Here is a 20,357-nt window from a genome sequence, read left to right as displayed (position 1 = left end):
TTGAAGCTGTGTTGCAGCCCCCCCATCTCATTGGTATGGCCTAACTTTTAACAAGCCTTATTTTTGACCAGGAGACTACATGAATTCTTATTTACGTGATCTATGAACATACCGCTGTGTTCTGTGATCCGAATATTTTTATTTCGACAAGCGTGTACTGAGCGTATCTGCAACTGGTGAATTAAAGCTCCAACTGAAGGATAAATTGTGGTGTGACACGATCTCTTTCGGTATCATATAAATACACATTAAAATTCACATCAAAAGAAATTATACAGACTTCATGTATAGGGAGTTGGAGCCCATGGTATTGAAATACCACTAATTTGCATCTTTTCAGTGTAGATTGCTTTAATGTTTCTTTGCCTTTTGAGTATTGTAAGCTTTTTCTCTCTTTGCTTCTATAATATAAGCATATACATATCTAAATACATTTTTCCCTGTGTTTGTGTGGTAGTGTCAGAGTACTCATCAGCATATTTCACACAGCACACTTAGCTACCACATGGTCTGTTCCACCACAACCCCTTACTTATCAAAAATTAAGATTAGCCTTGATCTTTAAATCAGAAGAAGAGAGCAGCACTCCTGAATTCTTTTTACATTTGTATGACATACAGTGAGAAGCTTGCTTGGGAACGCATTTGGCCTTGTCAGTTGGGAGGCATCAACTGACTGGTTAGACATTGGCCGAATAAAGGGCTTAAGTCTGCTATTGGCCGATAGCATGTTTTTTTTACTTACAATATTGTAAAAAAAAAAAAAAAAAAAATGAAAGAATGGCTATGTGTGCATGTGTAACGAGTGGCCGAAATGTAGCCAATGTAGGCGGCATCCAGAGATCAGACAGCCATGCAGAAGCCTTAGTGCCATCCAGTCAGACTTCCGTTGTGTTATCTAAAATAACGAGACAGGTGGAGTCAGGAGGAACTGACGGTTTTTGAATCTGATTGAGGACGCAGTGTTATCCATATTTGATGACCAGAGAATTGAAAGCTGCAGCATTCTCAGCCTCTCTCATACCATGCACATGAATGAGTTTGCATCCGTTATTTGGAGCGTATCTGCAATGAGCATATTATCAGCATTTTACTCCAGATTCAGGGGATTTTGTCTTGTATTTTTAAATTTTAGTTTTCTAATTAGCTAGTTTAGTTTTTTTGTGAAATAAAATGGTTATTTGTTTCTCCACAGGATTGCTGTTTTAGATTTTTTTTTCTGTTGTAGTGGCAGTAGCTGCGTATATACCATATAGCCATTAACTTGCATTGGTTAATAAGTGAGTTAAACAGTTGTGATTGTTGGACAGAGTCAAAGTAGTCAAAATTAGGTTATGACAACATGAAATGTTAACAGTACCTCACAGACATCCCACAAATTTGCATTTTAATGGCTTGGATGGAAAACAGAATTTTTGCTCATATATCACTGTCTGCAGTTCTGTGGAATTTCTATGACAGAAGGGTTGAAAACAGGATGTGTGAAAAACAGCTCAATGGCTTTAGTGAAAACAAGGTACCGTGTTAACTTAAACCTCTTTACCTAGGAAATAATTACCTCTACCTGGAGATAATTTACAGACATTGTGTCAGAAATTCACTACATATAAGCTCATATTCATTCACCTTGATTTTCATGCATGGCTCAAAACATGGGTATTTATCTTTGGGATAGTGATAATCTGTTTCAGATAATCAGGATTTCACCCCATTACATTAGTTTAGCAGATGCTCTTATCCAGGACCCTCTACATCACTTAGTTTTTACATTAGCCATTTAAATGGCCGAACATTTAAGAATGTAATTTGGATACATTTGGATAAATGTAAATGTAAATGGATAAGTACCTTGCCCAAGGGTACATCAGAGTGCATCAGTCACCCAGTAGTGATCCAGCTGGGAATCAAACCAGCAGCTTTTGGGTTACAGGTGATGCTCCTCATCACTGTTCTGCACTTTTTTTTGCTTTTTGGATGTAAACAAAGCCAGGCCTACATACAATGTCTGCTTTGAATTCTGCCTGATGTGTCGCACCATTTTTAAAATGCACGCATTTGAATATCAGATAATATTGGTGAAGCTCTTAGGGGAATGAAATACATTTTTTGATCACAGAATATGATCCAATATATGATTACCCTTGATTTTTTTGATATTATAAATCCACACACATCATTCCAGTTATGCAGTCATGATATAGACTTTTTATTTTGTGAGTTATTTGATTCCCTGAATACCTTGCCTGCCTTCAAATCTTTTTGTTGTACAGTTACTGGCTAACGTCTGCACAAATGTACTACTTGATGGCTAACTATGGTTAATGGCGTGTTAAGATGTTTTTGTTGGAGTGTCGATACTATCCAATGGATGTGTTACCTTAAGTTATGTGAACATCCCTCAGGAGGAGGGGCTTCCCCAAGGAGCTTTTGACTGCAAGAGCCAATTGCATTTCTTGTGGAAGCACACAGACATACACACAGAGGGAGGTAGCGTAACTGGGCAAGATGAAAATTAGGTAAATTTAATCCTTAGTCTGTGCCTTTTTCGGTTATGGCTTGCTCTGCATCTGGGAGCTAAGCAACATCTGACATGCTGTTACTTTGTGAAAGGTTTCACGTTTTGTTACAACCGCCCTACACAGCTCACTCATTTAAGTATGCTTGAATTATTGTAGTACAGTTAGGTAGCACAATGTATCTGATGAACATTAAAAAATGAATGTTTGAAACAACAAAATTCTATTGGCCAACAGCATTTTTCTTTATTATTAGAATTTGTGGCCAACTAATATGCACACCCAGCTAATATGCACCACTATGCATATACTTGTTCAAGGTCCTCTGATTTTTGTGCTTGGCCCTTGTGAAGTCAAACCGCTGCTGAAAAGGCCAGGAGCTGGGATGGCGGAAAAGAGTGAGTTTTACTATTCCTCCAAAATGAAACAAGCAGGCTGTCTCCAGCTGAGACATGGGGAAAGTATTATCCCCAGAGTGCTGCAATAAAGAACTGATTTTCTAGCCATGATGAATCCAGTATGTTACAGCATAGGCCACTATGTTGGCTCAGACCAACTTCTGCTTAATGTGTACTGATGGCTGAGGGCGAGAGGGAAATGAAATCCTATGAAGAACCCTTGTCAGTCATGGGATATTTGATGAAATCCATAAATATCTCAAAATGTAATAAGCTCCTCAAGTGAGTATTTAAGTGTGGAGTGTGGAGCTTTCCCAGATCCATGAAGTTTTCTGCCAGGAAGCCCTGTTTCCTCCTTCCATCCAAAGGCATGTTGTCTCGGGTAATTGGTGTCTTTATTAGTTATTATTTATGTAGTTATTCCCTGTGTGTGTATGCCTGTGTGTGTGTGTGTGTGTATGTGCGCGTGTGCCTGCGTGCGTGCATTAGTACGTTTGTATGTATGCGTGTAGGTATGAGTGGGTGTGAATGCATGTATGTGTGAGTGCGTGTTTGTGATATACACACACATACATATAATATGTATGTATGTGTGTGTATATCTCCTTGTCCCTCTAAAGGACAGTAAGATTTTTGTAATTGGATGGGTGGATATTTCAGTTAATACTGGGAAAGTCATTGACTTAATGCCTATTAAATTAAATAGTCTTGTGTGCATTTAGAAATTGATAGGTCAGGGACACAAGAAAATGTCGCTGATGGTCACTGAAGATTGTCACAATGGTCACTGAAGCATCCCTGCTTGTTTTTTTTCCTTTTTTACCCTGAGATGTGGAAACACAAGTTTGTGCAAAAATGCAGTTTTTTCTTTTCCTTTTCTTGTGTGAGTGATTCAGTAAAACAAGCTGGAGTGACTATACTTAGGGGTGTTACACTATGAACTCATTAATGAGAATGACTCTTGGTCTGAAGTAGTTGAACTACAACAGTAAATCACAAAATATGTCTGTTCTTATGCACTGTTCCAAGGCTACTGTTTACAGTAGATCTTTTCATTTATGTCATGTTTTATGAGATGCAGAACCACTGGGAAGATTTAACTGCCTTGGTTCCCACTTCAGTAATAACCACTCGAATCCCAGGAAGTATGTTTTCTTCTGTTTCTCATATAGAAAGAAGGAAAAAAACAGGCCTGTATGGACCGTTGTGTACCAGCTCTTGTTAGTATGTGACTGCAGTGCAATGCAATGCCTGATCAGCAGTACCTCCATTGAACGCATGTGTGCTATGTGGCTGTACCTACCAATATCCACTGACTGCCACTGGAGTTATTTTTCTTTGCATACCCTCTGTTGTAATCAATGGAGGAGGCTAAGTTGTTTGGCTGGAAGGGGTGGGGGGAGAATGATACCATGATTTTTTCCTTTCGCACAAAGTTAAGTGTTACAAATACGAATGTATCACCTATTTGATCTTTCGTTTTCTGCATTTTGTATTTCATTTTGTATGTACTGTACATAAATGTGCTTGGTTAATGAGTTTTATTTACATTAGAGTAAGTATTGGTGATGTTTATTAGTGGTAGTTGCAAAAGTATTTGTATCAAAACAACACTAAACAGCTGAGTATAGTGTAATGTCTTTCCTGAATAAATACATGTGTATCTCAGATTTGTAAAAGATTAATATTTAAACTACAGTGATTAGAATATTGTAGATATTTTCAATTATTTTTGATAATCAGTACCTGGGGTTACAAGAAGTTTTCTTTGTGGTTTGTGCAGGTTGGTTTGAGGAATAAATTGTTACCAAAAATGTATGGTGTGTACCTATAAAACTGCAAACAAAATGCCTATTATATTATATTCGGAATCTGAAAAAATGTGCCTAGAATCCAATTTTTTTGATGGAGGTTGGTTTTCAGTGTTTTGGTGATTAAGAGGAATGTGACCCAAGAAGTATGACCCTGAAGGAAATCTTAATGTATGAGCAATTAGGATACAATGGTGTATTCATTTCCTTTACAGCCAGAGCACAGCTTTACGAGTCAGTTGGTGTTTAAAGGATTTTGACGTTTGTGTTGTGTGGGTGTTGCAACAAAACTTCTTTTCCATTCACCACTGTGAATTCCGTGGAAAGCAGAGGTTTGCTGCATGAAAAATTACCAGTTAGTCTGTTTCAGAGCTGCACCGGCAAAATCGTGTGTTGAAATGCTTTAGTCCATTTACGTCTCCTGCCTAATTACCGTGTGGGTTGTGTGTGTCTCTTTGTTAATTTCTTGGACCTCCTTAGAAAATACTGTGCACATAGAAATTATGGAGAGTGTTGTTTATGGTTCTTCTTACCAGCAGAGGGCAAGTAGGGCGTTTTGTATTGGGCAGCAACCTGTGTTTAGCCTCTTGAGGGATGCACAAGTATCTGCTAAGTAAATAAGGATGTTGGTGCCTGGAAAGCTTCTGATGTCACTGAGGGCTGTGTCCTCCCCTGGGACACTTCCTCAAAGCCAACCGTGTTATGAAGCTGCTGCACCCAAACAAGCCTCTGTCGAAGCTCGTATTGTCTCTGAAGACCCCTCAGCGCGCAGAGAGCAGCCTGTGGATTTAACGCACATGCTCTTTCAGAACCTTTTCACGTCTAAAACTAAATGTTTGGCCACTTTTGCTAATTAGCCACACTGCAAAAAGCCCACTTCAAAGAGGGCAGCGCACATTTTGAGTCTCTATCAACCCTCCACCACCACCCACACCAACACCCCCCCCCTCTCGGGGGTCAGGGGTCAGTCCTTTCAATACGAGAAGTTTGGACGTCCCAGATATAGACCTCTGGATCACAACCCCTAACCCTGCTAGAGATATCAAAGCGGTGGAAGCAGTGGGTCGCGCCCGCAGTCCCCGGACGAAAGCAGGAACACATCAAAGAGCCGGCTGGAAAAAAGACAAGACGAGGAAGATAAATAAATAAAATAACTAAGGCCGCCAATATCAAATTCCCCCCTTGTTCGGAGCGTTCGAAGAAGATGAACATAATTAATCTTTCCAAGTTGTCATGCGTCTAAAGGCCTCTCGCTGTGCGGCCGACTCCTCGTGGCACTCAAGGAGAATTATGTGATTAAACAGACCTGAGTGTTTTTTTTCTTCTTTTTTTGGGGGGGAAAGGGCCCCTCCATCCACAGCTCCCCTTAATGAAGTGGCTGGTCGGTCCTTCAGCCCCGGCCCGGGCCTTTGCGCGGCCTGTTTGCAATCTGGTTAATGACTGAGCGGGAGCCGGCAGGCGGACCGGCGCTTCCCAATGAGCCACAAAGGGAGATCACAGGCCCATTGTCACCAGGCGGAGAGGCTTAGCGCTCATCAGCTGAATAAACCTGTCTTCAGCCGGTGAGGGACACTCCTCCGGCAGTCCTCTGAGCACTAAATGAAGTCCCCAGTCATTATGGCATCATTAGGGATGGCTGCCGCCCTCTCACTGCTTGCGCTCAGCCGTCAGGGGAACGCGAGCCCCGGTCTGTTTGGATCAGTCCAAACGCCACTTTGCTTTAAAGATTAACAAAAGACTGTGTAAATCATAACATCATGTGCACAAAAGCATACAAAACAAAGTGATGTTACAGTTTACACAGTCTTTTATAAGTCTTTAACGCTAACTCTGTAACATTTTGTCTGTAATCTAGTGGAGTTTGACTGTGAAGTTTAGGTCGGTAATATTTATATTTTGTTCATTTTGGCAGATGGTCTTACTCAGAGCAACTTTCAAAGCAAAGGTTCAAAAGTGCATAAAATATGTCCACATGAATGATGATATGAAAAGGAAAGGACAGACTGACATCTGAATGTGTCAGTTGGCCACACTGTGCTGTAATAACCGGAGAAAGCTGAGGCTGTTAGTCCTCGCTCTTCACCCAGTATATTTTAACTGCTAGTGCGTTTTGCATTCCTTCATTTTTGTGGTTTGACACAATTGCAATCATTTCTTCATTTTTCTCAGCTGACTCTGATGATGTTTAGCAGCTCCTGCACACATTTATTTAACACGGCGTTGTTCCCGCCTGCTCGGGTCGCGTCCCTGCATCCTGCCAAACGTATGCAAATGGACAGAGGCACAATGGCCCCTGCAGCTGCATCCAGGCAGCCAAAGGCGGAGGCCGCGGCGGCCGGGCCCTTTCATGTGTAACCCCCTGATCCCCTCTCAGCGGCCCGCCGCGTTCGCTCCTTCCATTGTCCCCCGAAAAATGAGACGTGCCTCTCTTGTGTCCCGTGCGCCCAGATGGGACGCTGCCCGCCGCGGCAGATTGGACTTAACACCCCTGCCTTTGCTGCCGCTTTCTTAAAGATGCGCAGCAGATTGAAGCCCATTCGGCGAACAGTGAAGACGGAGAGAGCAAATACTCGATTTGATTTTTCCTTCCTTATGTTCCCTTCTCTGTTGTTATTCCGCGTTGAATCAGCTCGCCGTTCACCTCGATGGGCACTCGGCTCGAAGGGCATTCACCTGCATATTGGGGGGGGGGGGTGTCGCTGGGTGGATTGCGGTGGGGGGGGGCATGATTGCATTAATCTCTGTTTGCGGAGTGAGCCTTTCATGAAGCTCTCTGGCTGTGTGATTCGGGCGTAGACCCCTGCCCCTCTCCCCCTTTTTTGTTCGCGCATGAAAATCAGTCCGCTTGAAGACCCCTCTTAATCCTGCCTTTCGTGTTGACAATGACCACTTGTGCGCTGCCCCTGATAGACTAAGAACCGGGATGATGCGGCTGTCTGCTCTGATTCCAGCCCATTCAGGTAACGGCGGCTGGAGTCACTTTGTAGTGCCAAGTGCAGGACTCCACAGGAAGACATTTGCGATCATAATTTCCTGTCGAGCGGTGCCCATCCCCCACTGCGCCCCCCGCACCCCCCGGAATACTTTTAATTAGGCCCGACAACCACAGAGACCAGAGACCAGTCCGCAACAATGACCGTCCCTTTGAACAGGGGGACTCGGAGGCCGGGGCCGCCTCACTGTGTGCGCACAGTGATGGAGGGAATGGGAATATGATGATCATAGTAACAATAATATTAATGATTGCGAAATACAAGGACAGAGGACAGCTGCTGTATTCATGTGAAAGAAACTAGCAAAGTGTGAGGAACCGTTTAACAGCTTTTTTTTTTAACATCTGGCATTAAGTGTTTGTCATGCCCTTGGCTTTTAAAAATAAACCTGATTTGCATTAGTAACAGTAATTTAGATGAAAACAGGTTTTAGCTTTGGGTCTGATGTGTTTCCACAAAAATTTAGTTTGTTTTTCCTCACCATTTTATTTAGAAAAAATGCCACTACTTTGCAAATATATTCATAAAAATTATGATATCTGAGTATCTGATCAAGTATGAAGACATCAGCACCTGGCATGAAGGCTAATCATTCTTTTAGATTCCTAAAAATCTGTTTCAGTCAAACCCATAATAAAAGGCAGGCAGTGTCCTGGTTTTACTCTGGAAAGTTTTTTTTTTATTTTTTTTTTTACTATTTTTTTAGATCAGAGCTCAGTTTGACTGAAGTGCATGGGTTTTCAGTAGGGCTCGGTATCTGCAGATCTGTATGTTCTATATGACATCAAATATGTATCTGCCGATTCCACAGCTGCTGGACTCCAAAATTTGCTTTGATGCAGCATTCCAACATCTCTCTCTCCAAAGGATGGCAAGGATGCAACTGAGAGCAACATTACAACAATACCACGTCATCACAGATACCGCTATATTTATATATATATATATTATATATATATATATATATATTATATATATATATATATATTATATATATATATATATATATATAAATCAACTGATGAGGAGCACAAAGGCCTGCGTCCACAGAGGAGGTTTCATTACCCTTCCCTCTTCTTACCTTTCTGTGTTTGGCAGAGAAAGGGAACAAAGGCGGAACCCTACTGATTGAAAACTAGCAGAACAGCGAAACAACAGGACACAACTGATCGCTCATGCATGGCTGGGATTAGGAGAAAGCCATAAAGAGTGCCGAGAAGAAAGCACAACAAAAGGAACAGGGGACTGACAAACTTTTTTTTCTTTCTTTTGAGGTGAAAGAGATGAAAAACGGGTCTGGTCATATGAAAAGATGTATAAAGAAAGATTAACAAACAGAAGCAATCCTTTTTACCTTCTGTATGGTTCCTTTCGAGCTCCTTTTAACCGAGGACATAAAAGACGGGGGTCTCCAGTGACCAATATGAGACAGACCCAGGATGAAAACGAATTATTAATATGGTCATTATTGTTCATTTATTGATTATTTGTTTGAAGGCAAGTATGTATGCAATTTTGTGCAAGTCCATGATGTCAAAAGAATAGAACATTACAGTTTCACCCAAGCAACTGCCGGTCAAGTTTTGAGTGGGTGACCAGCTGACAAGGCTGGTCTTTTCATTCACAGATTGTGCAAAGTGGAAATCATCCAAAAATGCTTTGCACCCCCAGTCTGATCTGGATCAGATCCAAATTGCACTTGCATTTTTCATTCTTTTTTTTAATAAAGGGAGGGAAGACAAGAGAGATTAACTGCTGCACCCCCTTGGCTCCCTCATTCGTTTTAGTACAAGAGACATTCACCATTCGCGAGGGATGCATTCCAGAGACGGAATGGGGGGATCTGTGATTACTACACTATGCCACTAATAAAGACTTATGCCCAAAGGGAGTTTGTGCCTGACACAAAATGTTTTCATCCTAAAGAGATATGTAATGATGCAGTGAACAAGTGACCAAGACCACTGCATGTGCCACCGGTGTGAAGCAGCATGTCTCAGGGACTGGATCCCGGACCTGATGGATGCAGGTCAGAACCCCGAGATGGAGCGCTGCTGTCGTACAACGCAGCGGTTAACCTGACATGTGAGGTACAGAGGAGGTGATGGAAAGGTGCTGTAAGTGGGCCAGTATGAAGACATCTGCAGAACAAAGGAACCCGTGCTGTAGATGTGTTCGATGAATGAGCATTGTAAATCCGGGATCTCTCCAAACCGCTGCGTGCCAGCTCTGCTTGAGAATCTTAGATATTGATCCAGTATGTCTCCTTCAGCGCTCTACTTTGGCGAAGGCGCCGTAAAGCGAATGCACGTGTGTGCTGTAGACGTACCGCCCCTCTCTGGAGCGTGTGTCCAATGCATCATTGCGGCTTCAGAAAGAGTGCCTTTTCGGGGGGTTCAAGGCGCATCTCTAGTCTCTAGTTTCCTATGCACCCACTTTATGACTTAGAAATCGCAGGAAGAGGTTTGTCTGAGAATTTCTGGGTTGTGATCCCAAAACGAGTTGCCATATAAAGCATGCTTTTCACTTGGCTTACTGTTTTTTTCTGCAGCGGTGACCACACTCTGCTGAGGTAAGTGGAGCTGGCTGGCTCACGGTGCCTGTAGCTGTGGACTCATTAGCACTAATGTCGTAGCAAATTGGATATTTGTTTTTAACAACAAAGTCAGCACTGTTAGTGCCGCACACACACAGACACTTAAAATTGACTTTCAGTTTTGAAGACATCGGTGTGTCCTCGACAGGTCTTAAGCTGTGACTCATCTCTAGCGTAAGAACCCCTTTTTAAATGGACAGAGATTTACTTATCAGTTTCACTTTTCAGAGATTTACTTTTCTTACTTTTCTACTGCTTCCATACCCATTCCAGTGCTGTGGGCCTGCACAAAAACACCAGGCATCTTGGAAGAATTACATTTGGGCTGATTGACATCTGTAATCGACATGACAGGCTGCCCTTTGGGGTGCTGTCTTTTACTGTCATTTACAGCTTTTGACCTCCGTAACCTCCGGCTCAAAGCGGCTGCTCGTCTTTGTCACAGTAAGGTTGAGCTGGACCGATGGCCCTCAGAGAATGTGACTGGGTGTCTCAACACAAGGAATATACACATTATCTTTTTTTGCTGGGAAGGGGCAGGGGGGTGGATTTTTTTTTTTTTGCCTGTATCTTATGACCTCCCCTTGTGTGGAAGGCTTTGTGCTGTTTGCCTGAAGCAAGCTGGTCTCCAGCAGGTAGTCACGCTTTCATCAGCTAATGAATTGTGTTGCAGTGGTCAGCGCTTACTGTTGCCCCATGAGGTGAAAATTACAGGAAGAGACCCTGAGGGGCCGGAGGCCTCTGGGAGGAAGACACAGGGGGCTGCTGCCCAGTGGTCATTGTGTTGTGCCCACATAGGGAGTGTGTGGGCACATGTAACACCACCTCCTCACCAGGTTGCAGGTCTTTTGGGCTTGCAGTGAAGGAGCATGTTAGGCTTTTTCTTTACCCAGTTTTTAACCAAGGTACTTTCTGTTTCAGAAACGACAACTCTGAACTGAGGGAAACATGACAACAAATTAAAGCCGTTCAGACTTCAGAATCACCTCACAACCTATTGCAGCAGACTGATGACATAGAAACAGAATGGGAAGGTGTTTCTGGCATGGAAGCAACTCGTGTCATTCCTCTTCCTCTCCAGTAACACAGTAGCTGCAGTTGTATGGCATTTCCTCTCTTGGGTGCACTTGTTTGTGTGTGTGTTCGCTGGACCATGAAGGCCCCATATCTCGCGCGCTTCAGCATGTTGCTTGTGTTGGCTCCCCTTTCGTTGAAGCGTTGTCGTGGGTATGCCAAGATTGCGTTTGATTGCTTGCATTTGGAATTGGTCGGGCATGTGGGTTTTGAAGCTTGACACTTCCAATTGTTTGGAATGACAGACCTAAGTGCATGTTTAGAAAGCAATTTACTGGCAATCTCAGGAAAGATATTTCCAGGAAACATTAAAAACTATTCCTAATTGCATTTCCGCAGCATCAGAAGCGCTGTTTGTTTCCTGGTCTGCTCAGGCGTTGTCTTCAATCCTGCACGTGTTTTAAAAGCCAGTCGGCGCACATGAGTGCGGTTATTGCTCAGAAAGCACAGTCTTCCTGTGCTGCAGCGCTGCATAGAGGCTGCACTTTATTTGCGCATCTCCGTGCATAGCCTTTCCCAGCGGTGTGGTCCCTCTGCTGCTTTCACACACAAACAAAAACAAACAACCACAAAAGAGAAAAGGGCTTCTGAAGGGGTTTTAGGCAGATGGGTCACATGCTGTCCTCTCAGAATCCACCCCATCAACCCCATTCACTGGACTCTATAAAACTGACAGCTTGCTCAAATACCCCAGCACAAGAAAGGGGGCAAAAACAAAAAGGACGAAAGGAGGGGGATGACAGAGACTACATAAATAAGATAAATAGACCCTGTGACTGATGAGTGTAGATGATGCCAGAGGCTCGGCCACAATTAACAAATGTGGCTGCTGCCACAATAGGGTCCGGCCGGAGATGTGGGATGTCGCCTCCAGTCTTGAATTCTCCAGCCTTGTTTTTTTTTCCCTCTCGGAAGAGTTGAGCGAGCTTACTGGGCACATTTTTATGTGGCTCCCACTTGTGCTGGCGGACACCCTGTTGTCTCTTTGTTTGAGTGTTGGAGCCTATGGAAGAAGATAGCCCCGGGTACAAGGCAAGGCAGAGTTCAGAAGGCAGCAGAGCACGATGGCGGCTGGGTCCTCGATGCCTGCATAGACCCAGAGCGGTCCTGTGAAGCACCATTTTCGCGTGCTGATGAAGGCGTGGTGCTGGGCAGCGAGTTTGAGCTGCAAAGCCAGTCGCATACTACGGCGGCCAATGTGGGATTAAAAATGTAAGCCAGGAGAACAACCCTTGCCGAAGAGTAAGATGTTAGAAACATCTGGGTTGGGTCATGCAGAAACATCAAACACGGAAAAGGGGAGGAAGGATAAATACTGGCTGTCCATTAAAATCCATATTTATGCACCCCAGATTTCTCCTTCTGAGAAAATGTAGCTCATTGGGCAGCTGGTTTCATTTGATCTGTGCTGTGGAAAAAAAAAACAATGTACAAAGCTCGAGGCCTGTGATCCCAGCCTAATGTGTTGGCAAAAACAGTCAATTATATTGTAAATTGCAGGGAGAGGATGTTTGCAGCACAGTGTTTGAAGAGCAAAGGATTTCATGACATTTAAAAAAGGAGCCGAAACACAAAAATGCACAAATAAACAAGCATGAGCCCTGCAGATCCCTGTCATTATATATTGATGCCCAATTATGGTGTGTGAATAATACTCCCAGTGAAACAATTTACAGCAACAGCTCAAAGTGGGCCAAAGGGAATAGAGCGGCTGACAAAAGCTTTTACTGCAAGTGTGATTACCAGATGAATCTGCAGAACAGCAGCCCAGGCATCATCGTGAATAAACCAGAGATGCCAGACCATGATGTCACTGGTGTAAATCATGAGTCTCCCATATTACACCACCTTCATTACATGCAAACACACTGTGTATGCTTGAAATTTTCATAAGGTTTTTTTTCTTTTCTTTTTTAGGCTAGTGTTGTTATGACCAGGTACATGTCAGTTACATAAGCTTGACAATGGTCAGCACCAGTGGAAAGCATAATCTTTTGCCAAAATTAATTGTTGTAATGGAAATCTTTAATGAAAAAACTTTTTTGCCAATAGAAAGCAAGGTGCAAGGTCCAAATAAATGTGTCTCATCCCCCGTGTGTGTGATTTCTGACACCATGACCGTAGCTGCAATCATGCTTATGGAACCACAGCTGATACTACAGCAGGGTGTCTTTCCCCAGTTGTTCAGTACATTGGATTTTAGTTGTTATTAACAAATGAGCAGACATCCCATAATATTAGAATAAAGTGTTGCTCATGTTCGAGTAGATAATGTGGGTTTTCAGACCACAGTTATTAATGGAAAATAAAGGCCAGTTAATTAAAGCATTTAGTCACTTGCAGATTCGATCTGGTTCAGTTAAAGGACTATCCTACAACTTCAGCACCCCCACATCTCACTTTGTTCGGTTTAAAAATGCAGGATGACTTCTATTCAGTGTAATATGAAAAGAGGACACAAGTGATTAAATAGCTTGCATTCATTCGTAAGCCTTTGTTTAGATTTTCCTTAGTGTGCCTTGTCCTTTGGTAAATACATTTAGTAAGCACAATAGTTGATTTACTGCGGTGTAAGAAATGAATTTACATACTGGGTTAAAGACAAAGCACATTACACCTGCGTCAGGCTTCAATCTCATAACATATTATAACAGCAGATAACTATATTGTCAAATCAAATAAGACATTGTCATATTAGATTTACCTAGTCCTGTTAATAAGCGTCAAACCTAAGAGATTTTTGTTAAACTCAGATATTTACAGTAGAAAACACAGTACAGTAGAAAAAGCTCAGGAGTGGTACTGCACCAAGACCAAGATATGTGTGATTCCAGAGGTCTGGCTCCCAAAAAGAAGAGTGAGGCCTCCTCTTGGAAGAAGAAAAAAAACCTCAAGTTTCCAGTATAAAAAAGAATAATTTCCCCAAAGCCCCTTGTCTTTAAATGCAAACGGTAAATCCTGCCAGTACTGCCCTGCAGAGACCCCTTTCACTGGGTGTCATGCAGAGGTTGTGGTGAAGCCATCAGTGTAATCTCATCTTCATTCTGCCCGTGCCAATATCAGCCTCGTAAATCGACACACCAGGGTTTTATGTCTCAACATCCGCACTAAACCAGGGTCTCCTGGCCGGAAATGCGCCCTTTGCTCTTATGCTGAAAGCATCCAGTTTTAAGTAAGTATTATTAATTCTATCAATAATTCAGTGGCAAACTCCTTTACCTGTCGCATTTACAGTATGCTGAAAATCATAACTGCTGAAAAATTACATGAATGGAAATTGACCATTAGGTGGACTGTCGCTCTCCATTCATGTGATTGATTGTACATCAGCAGTGGGCCAGTGAGTCCAACGGTCTTGAACGTAAGTAGAGATGCATTCAGTCTTACACTGGTTTAATCATGATTCGTCCATGTGTCCATGTTGCCCCCCAAACATGGAATTCTGTTCCATTCAAACTCACTGTGTTCTGTTTTTATCTTTATGAAAGTTAACTTTAAGGAAGGGTTTTTAAAAAACTTACATACTTGCACAATGTCACGAGTTCTGTGTTTGCTGAAATGAAAGAAAACTGTTCTCAAACGACAGAAAAATCCCCTTAATAGGTGCTTAAATGTGTTATAAAGTCTTAAGGGTGAAGCAGGCGCTTTACAGTTGACTTGAGTCTGGGCCCTGGGCTTGCGCAGCACAGACTCTGCCCTAAACATAGGCGACATTGTTATTGTGTTGGACCACAGACAAACTGGTCTCAGCCTCTGGAATAACACCCCATTTCACATCCCCCGTTTCCGTATCATTTATTATGCAAGTTAATCCTCCTGTTTATGAAAACCTCCTTTATAATTTTAATACCAGTGTTGGTCGTATTTGCTTAACTGGATACTGATTTTATTGGATTCACGTCATTATTTTGTCCAAGATAAAGACAGGGTTTATGGCCTGCCCACAGGTTAAAAGTTAAGTGTTTTGTCTCTAGGTACCATTTTAACACTGATGTTGTAGGAATGAGGTTCAGAAATCCAAAAGAAACATGTTAAACCTCTGAATTATTGGGTATTTTTAATGAAACGCTTGTGTTATCTGTTTGTAAAGAAGCTTGTTTAAGGGGAAATTATAGATTTCAAAATAACGTACCACTGCAATGTCAGCACTGAATTAATGGGGAATATTATATGGCCACTCAAAGCTGGTCAATTCAAACCAGTGATTCCATCATCCAGGCTATGTGTCGGTAGTCATTGCCTCAGTGTGTGGCCTCTTTGTCTTGTCATTGGACTTGGAAGAGCACATGTAAAAGCTCCTAAAGTCATACAGAATTTGGTGCCTGTTTGAGTTTGATTTAGAAAAAGACCAAAAATACAGAAATTATCCACAAATGAAGCTGAATGACATGAGTATACTGAAGTAAATGTTTGCCTAATTTTCATATACTATGCTTGTATGTTTTTGTTTTCTGTGGCTAGTCATTTTACTTACAGGTGGGTTATAAAGTATTTCTACATTTTGCTCCCTTGGCCTGTGATTGTTGGCTGTTTGAGGTTTCAGCTTGTAGGTAAGCGCGGCCTGGTAGCGAGGGCGTGTGTCAGCTGTGTGTGGTCTACATGTGACACACGCATTGCCTTCTCTTTCACCTTAAAATGGTATTCACTTACTTAATTATCGGTTTTAATCAGTGAGACGTGCACGTTTTGGTAATGGAATCCATCCGGCAGCATTCCGAGCTGCCGGAGACGGTCGGCACTTTCTTTGATCTTGTGCACTCGCCAGGAAGAAGAAGATTAAAAGGTTCGTGAAATCAAAATAAATCTCAAATTGGTTTTTAACAGAAACCCTTAAGTGGAAAATTAACTTTATGGAAAACATCAAAATGTATGTGCATATCTGCCCATAATTGTAACCTCGGCCTCATATGCATAACCGAGGTGTAAACACACACTGTCCCAATTTCAGAACGTGGCACAACGCTTAGCGCTTACTTCAACCGTGATTCGCTGAGTACTTCCCTCTTAAAGTTCCCTCTCTTGATTTCACATAAATGAAAACACACATAATAAGGGATTTGCACATATGTGTAACTAAAATAATAATCTTAATTTCTTTCACCGCGACACCATGTGGTCACACTGGGACAGCGTGTCTGTTTTAGAGAGGGATAAAATCAGAGAGCTGGGTCTGAAATTGTTCCCGGGGGTGAACTGAGAGGGCTGCCCTGATTGGTCAAATCCAAGGCTTCAGAGGGAACTGGCGATTTTAAAGAACACTTTTTTTTTTCCTGTGGCATTTTCGGCATACGGAAAAGGAAGGTTAAAAAAAAAAGAGGTCGACATTGAAGATGATGGACTGGCATTTGATCACAGCCTTGCTCCAGTTACATCCAGAACAGAGACCCCAAAAATGGGAGGGGGGTGAGTGAGGCGGGTTGGGGGGTGATAAACAGCATCTGTTTCAAATGGGGGCGAGAGAAGGGAACATGCTCTAACTCAAAGTACTGCCCCCCTTCCCCCAACAGAGGGAACAAACAAACTACTCTTTCCTTTATAGTGTTATATCTATCCCATTGATTATGATGTTGAATCAATGGCCCCTTTCCACAAAGCGCACCGCATCCTGAAAAAAAAATCTGTTCGTTCTGATCTGGCAGGATGTCGTTTTCGGCCTGCTGCCTCTGCGCAATCTTGCCAGTTTAAGAGCAACACTCCCAGCATTTCCATTTCTGAGGGCTGCTCTATACACTGTGGGAGATGCTTGCTTGAACAATGCTGACGTTCCATACCAATGCTGAACTGAATCATACATCATTCCTGTAATGTGCATATTCTCTTTACATTAAAGCTCTTTTTTTTAAACACAGTGCAGTTGACATGTTAATTATGCTAGAGAAGTGTCAGATCGTTAGTGGTATGTAATCTGTACACACTCTATGACCCAGTTCCTGATCATGGTTAAGTGAAAAGAGCACTCCTCACAGTCTCTACATGTTGTCGTTTGTAATGATAATAACCTCTGAGGCAAGCTAATAAGGGCCTGTGTGTAAGCCCCTCCTGCATAAATCAGCCGCGTATGAGGCTCAAATCATGCTGGACAAATGGTTCTCACAGCGAAACGAGAGGGGCAATGCCACCATGGCCCTGACTGTAAAGGAGGCCAGCACAGGTGTTTTTTCATGACTAAAACAGAAGACGGGGGTTAAAGAGCACAGTGACACAAGGTGGCCCTGCTGTGAACAAGACATGTGTCATTGTCCAGGCCACGCCGTCGTATGAGCTGGAGGACGGAGCTTACGGGTACGCCTATGTCTGTGCGTTGAAATGAGGCGCCTGTGGCCTTCTCAATGAGCTCGGGGCTGGCCTGCAGTCCTGCAACCAGCAGTGGCAGAAATTCGGCCCCTGCTCGCCGATCCACCAAGAGGCCTAGTGTTAGTGCGCCCTCTACTGGTCAATGCTGCAGTCACAGAAATATGACTGCCCATCCTGCCAGTGGTGTGCTGGTCACACTTTTTTTTTTGAGTTGATGAGACTTAAGCAGACAGAAGACTGTAGCGAGATAATATGTATTTTACTGATTTCTTATGTTTCTATTTTTTGTGACCTGTTGTATGAGAGACTGGTCAGTGCCTAGACCTGAAGATTTAGCCTTTTCTGTGTGTCACTTTGAGTGTAAAATGCGCTGGTTGTGCCTCTTTTCTTGGCCTACACATGCTTTAATCTATACCTGTGTGACACAGTGACTGCAAATGCATCTAAACTGTCGAGGAGGTGGGGTTGTTTGGGGGGGGGGGGGGGTGAGAGATTTGCTTGTGCTTTTGCTGAGTGTGAAAGAGCAAGGGATAAAAAAAGGTAGAGCTCCTTGGGCCTCTGAAGCTGAGAGTGTCTGTGCAACCCAGTGCGGCGGCACGGCGTGTCCTGAGGCAGACACTTCCTAAACGCTGGCGAATTGCGCTGAGGATTCCTGTGAAAATGCGCGGCGCGTACAGCCAGTCTTCGGGCGCGCAGAGAGGATACGCTGGCTTTTACAGCCTGTTTACAAGCGCGGCACAAAGAAAGGGGTTATTCTCGCCACTAAACCCCATTCATTGTTCGCCTGGCAGTCTGCCGTTTGTCTTAAGCTCGTCCCAGGAGTCATAGCATCCAGCATGCGCAACCAATCATTTCCCTCGGCAGCCAGGCAGGCAGGCGGTGTGGTTTAGGCCTCCAAGCCTGCCGATGTGCTCCAAATACCTGCCTTTTTCTTTTAATTTCCCTCTCAGTTTGTACATTTACTCTCATTAACCTATTTATACAGGTCAGACTTCTGAATCAGAAAGACTAAGAGAAAAGCCTAACAGATGGTTAAGTCAGAAGTCTGTGCCCGTTAAAGCCTATTGACAGTTTTCCTCTTCATAAGCGCTGTGCTTTTTTCTGTATGCCGCGTGATCCGTGTAAGTTTGTAGTATTTCTCCAGTGTAAAAAAAAAAAGAAAAGTTTTTTTTATTATTATTATAATTTTTAACAGACAGGGAAGCGGTAAAAAAAATCCTTTTTGGGAATGTAAGAGTTGTAGTTTAAACTTGACAGGCGTTATAAAAGGTGGAAGTTGTGCTTTGTTCCCTTTTCCACAAAGTGCTGGAAGCTCTCTAAGCTTGCTCTGTTTGAACAGGCGTTGTTTTAAAGCTCGGAACAGCATGGGGGCTCAGAGCGACGTACATGAGAGAGAGAAGTCACTACGCTCTGTTTATTCAAAACTGACATGGCACAAGCTGGGTGCCTCGCTCCTCGCTTTTGAAAGCGTGTCACTCACGATCCGAAAGCTGGCAGGGAAGGGGAGGGGCATATCAATATTCAGTCTAAATTTCATGTGTACATGCAGAAGAACCACAGACATATGAATCTTCAGCCTTGTCTCTGGATCAATGTATGAAAGGCCATATATGATTAAATTGTGTCATTAATGATCCTGTGTTAGACAACAGTGTTTGTGCAAAGATGGGGATCCTGCACATTTTGTGCATGTCTGAATTATCAAATTACTTAGTACCTGGGACAGATGGTCACCTGGATTAATGGAGCCGTTTATTGATCCCGTTACACAATTAAGAGAGGATTGAGCGCAGCCTGAAACGTCTCCGGTTGTCCACAAGGACTTGGGTTATGTCCCCATAAGGCACTGATCTTACTGAACCATCTCAGTCACTGACACATGCTATGAGCTATGTGCCATCAGTTAGTCACTGCACTGACACCTGGTGTAGCCAGTCAGCCATTTATCTAGCACTGAAATAAGGAGAAAGTAATACCTTAATCCACAACAAATTGAAAAAAATTCAGAATAAGTAAAATACTAGGGTATGAAAAAAATAACCCAACCATGCCCTCCCACTTTACAGGAATTAAAAATACATTAAAATCATCACATTCTTCCTCTTACAAGCCTCCCACATATATCTTAGCTGAAACTGTTACAGAATGTCACCAGGGGGCGCTCTTTTGTTAATATAAAATACCTTGTCGGGAAATATGGGATGATATTGTGGAGTGGATGTGAGGCAATCAGCCCACGCCATTTCAAAACAAATGTTTGTGTGTGTATGTGTGATTCTGTGCACGTACATACATGTGTGTGCGTGTGCATATGTGTTTGTGTGTGTGTGCGTGTGTGTGTGCGTGTGCATGCATGTTTTTGTGTGTGTGTGTGTGTGCGTGCACGTGTGTGTGCGTGTGCGTGCGTGTGTGTGTGTGTGTGCTTGTGTGTGTGTGTGTGTGTGCGTGTGTGCGTGTGTGTGTGTGCACATTCCAGTGTGTGCATCTGAATATTCTTCTCTGAACTAATGCACAGAAACTTGTCATTTTTTTTTCTCTAATGAAGGCATTCCGTCATAATGGACGCAGGGGGGCTGTCACAGGCTAGGCATGCAAATGGCTCACTGTACAGGAGAGCCTGCTGCACCCACAGAGGGGCCCAGCCTGTCCCCCCTGCTGGGAAGTGTTAGTGCCCCT

Source organism: Megalops cyprinoides, chromosome 16, assembly GCF_013368585.1.
Source record: "Megalops cyprinoides isolate fMegCyp1 chromosome 16, fMegCyp1.pri, whole genome shotgun sequence".
Lineage (NCBI taxonomy): Eukaryota > Metazoa > Chordata > Actinopteri > Elopiformes > Megalopidae > Megalops > Megalops cyprinoides.
This window is presented reverse-complemented; position numbering follows the sequence as displayed.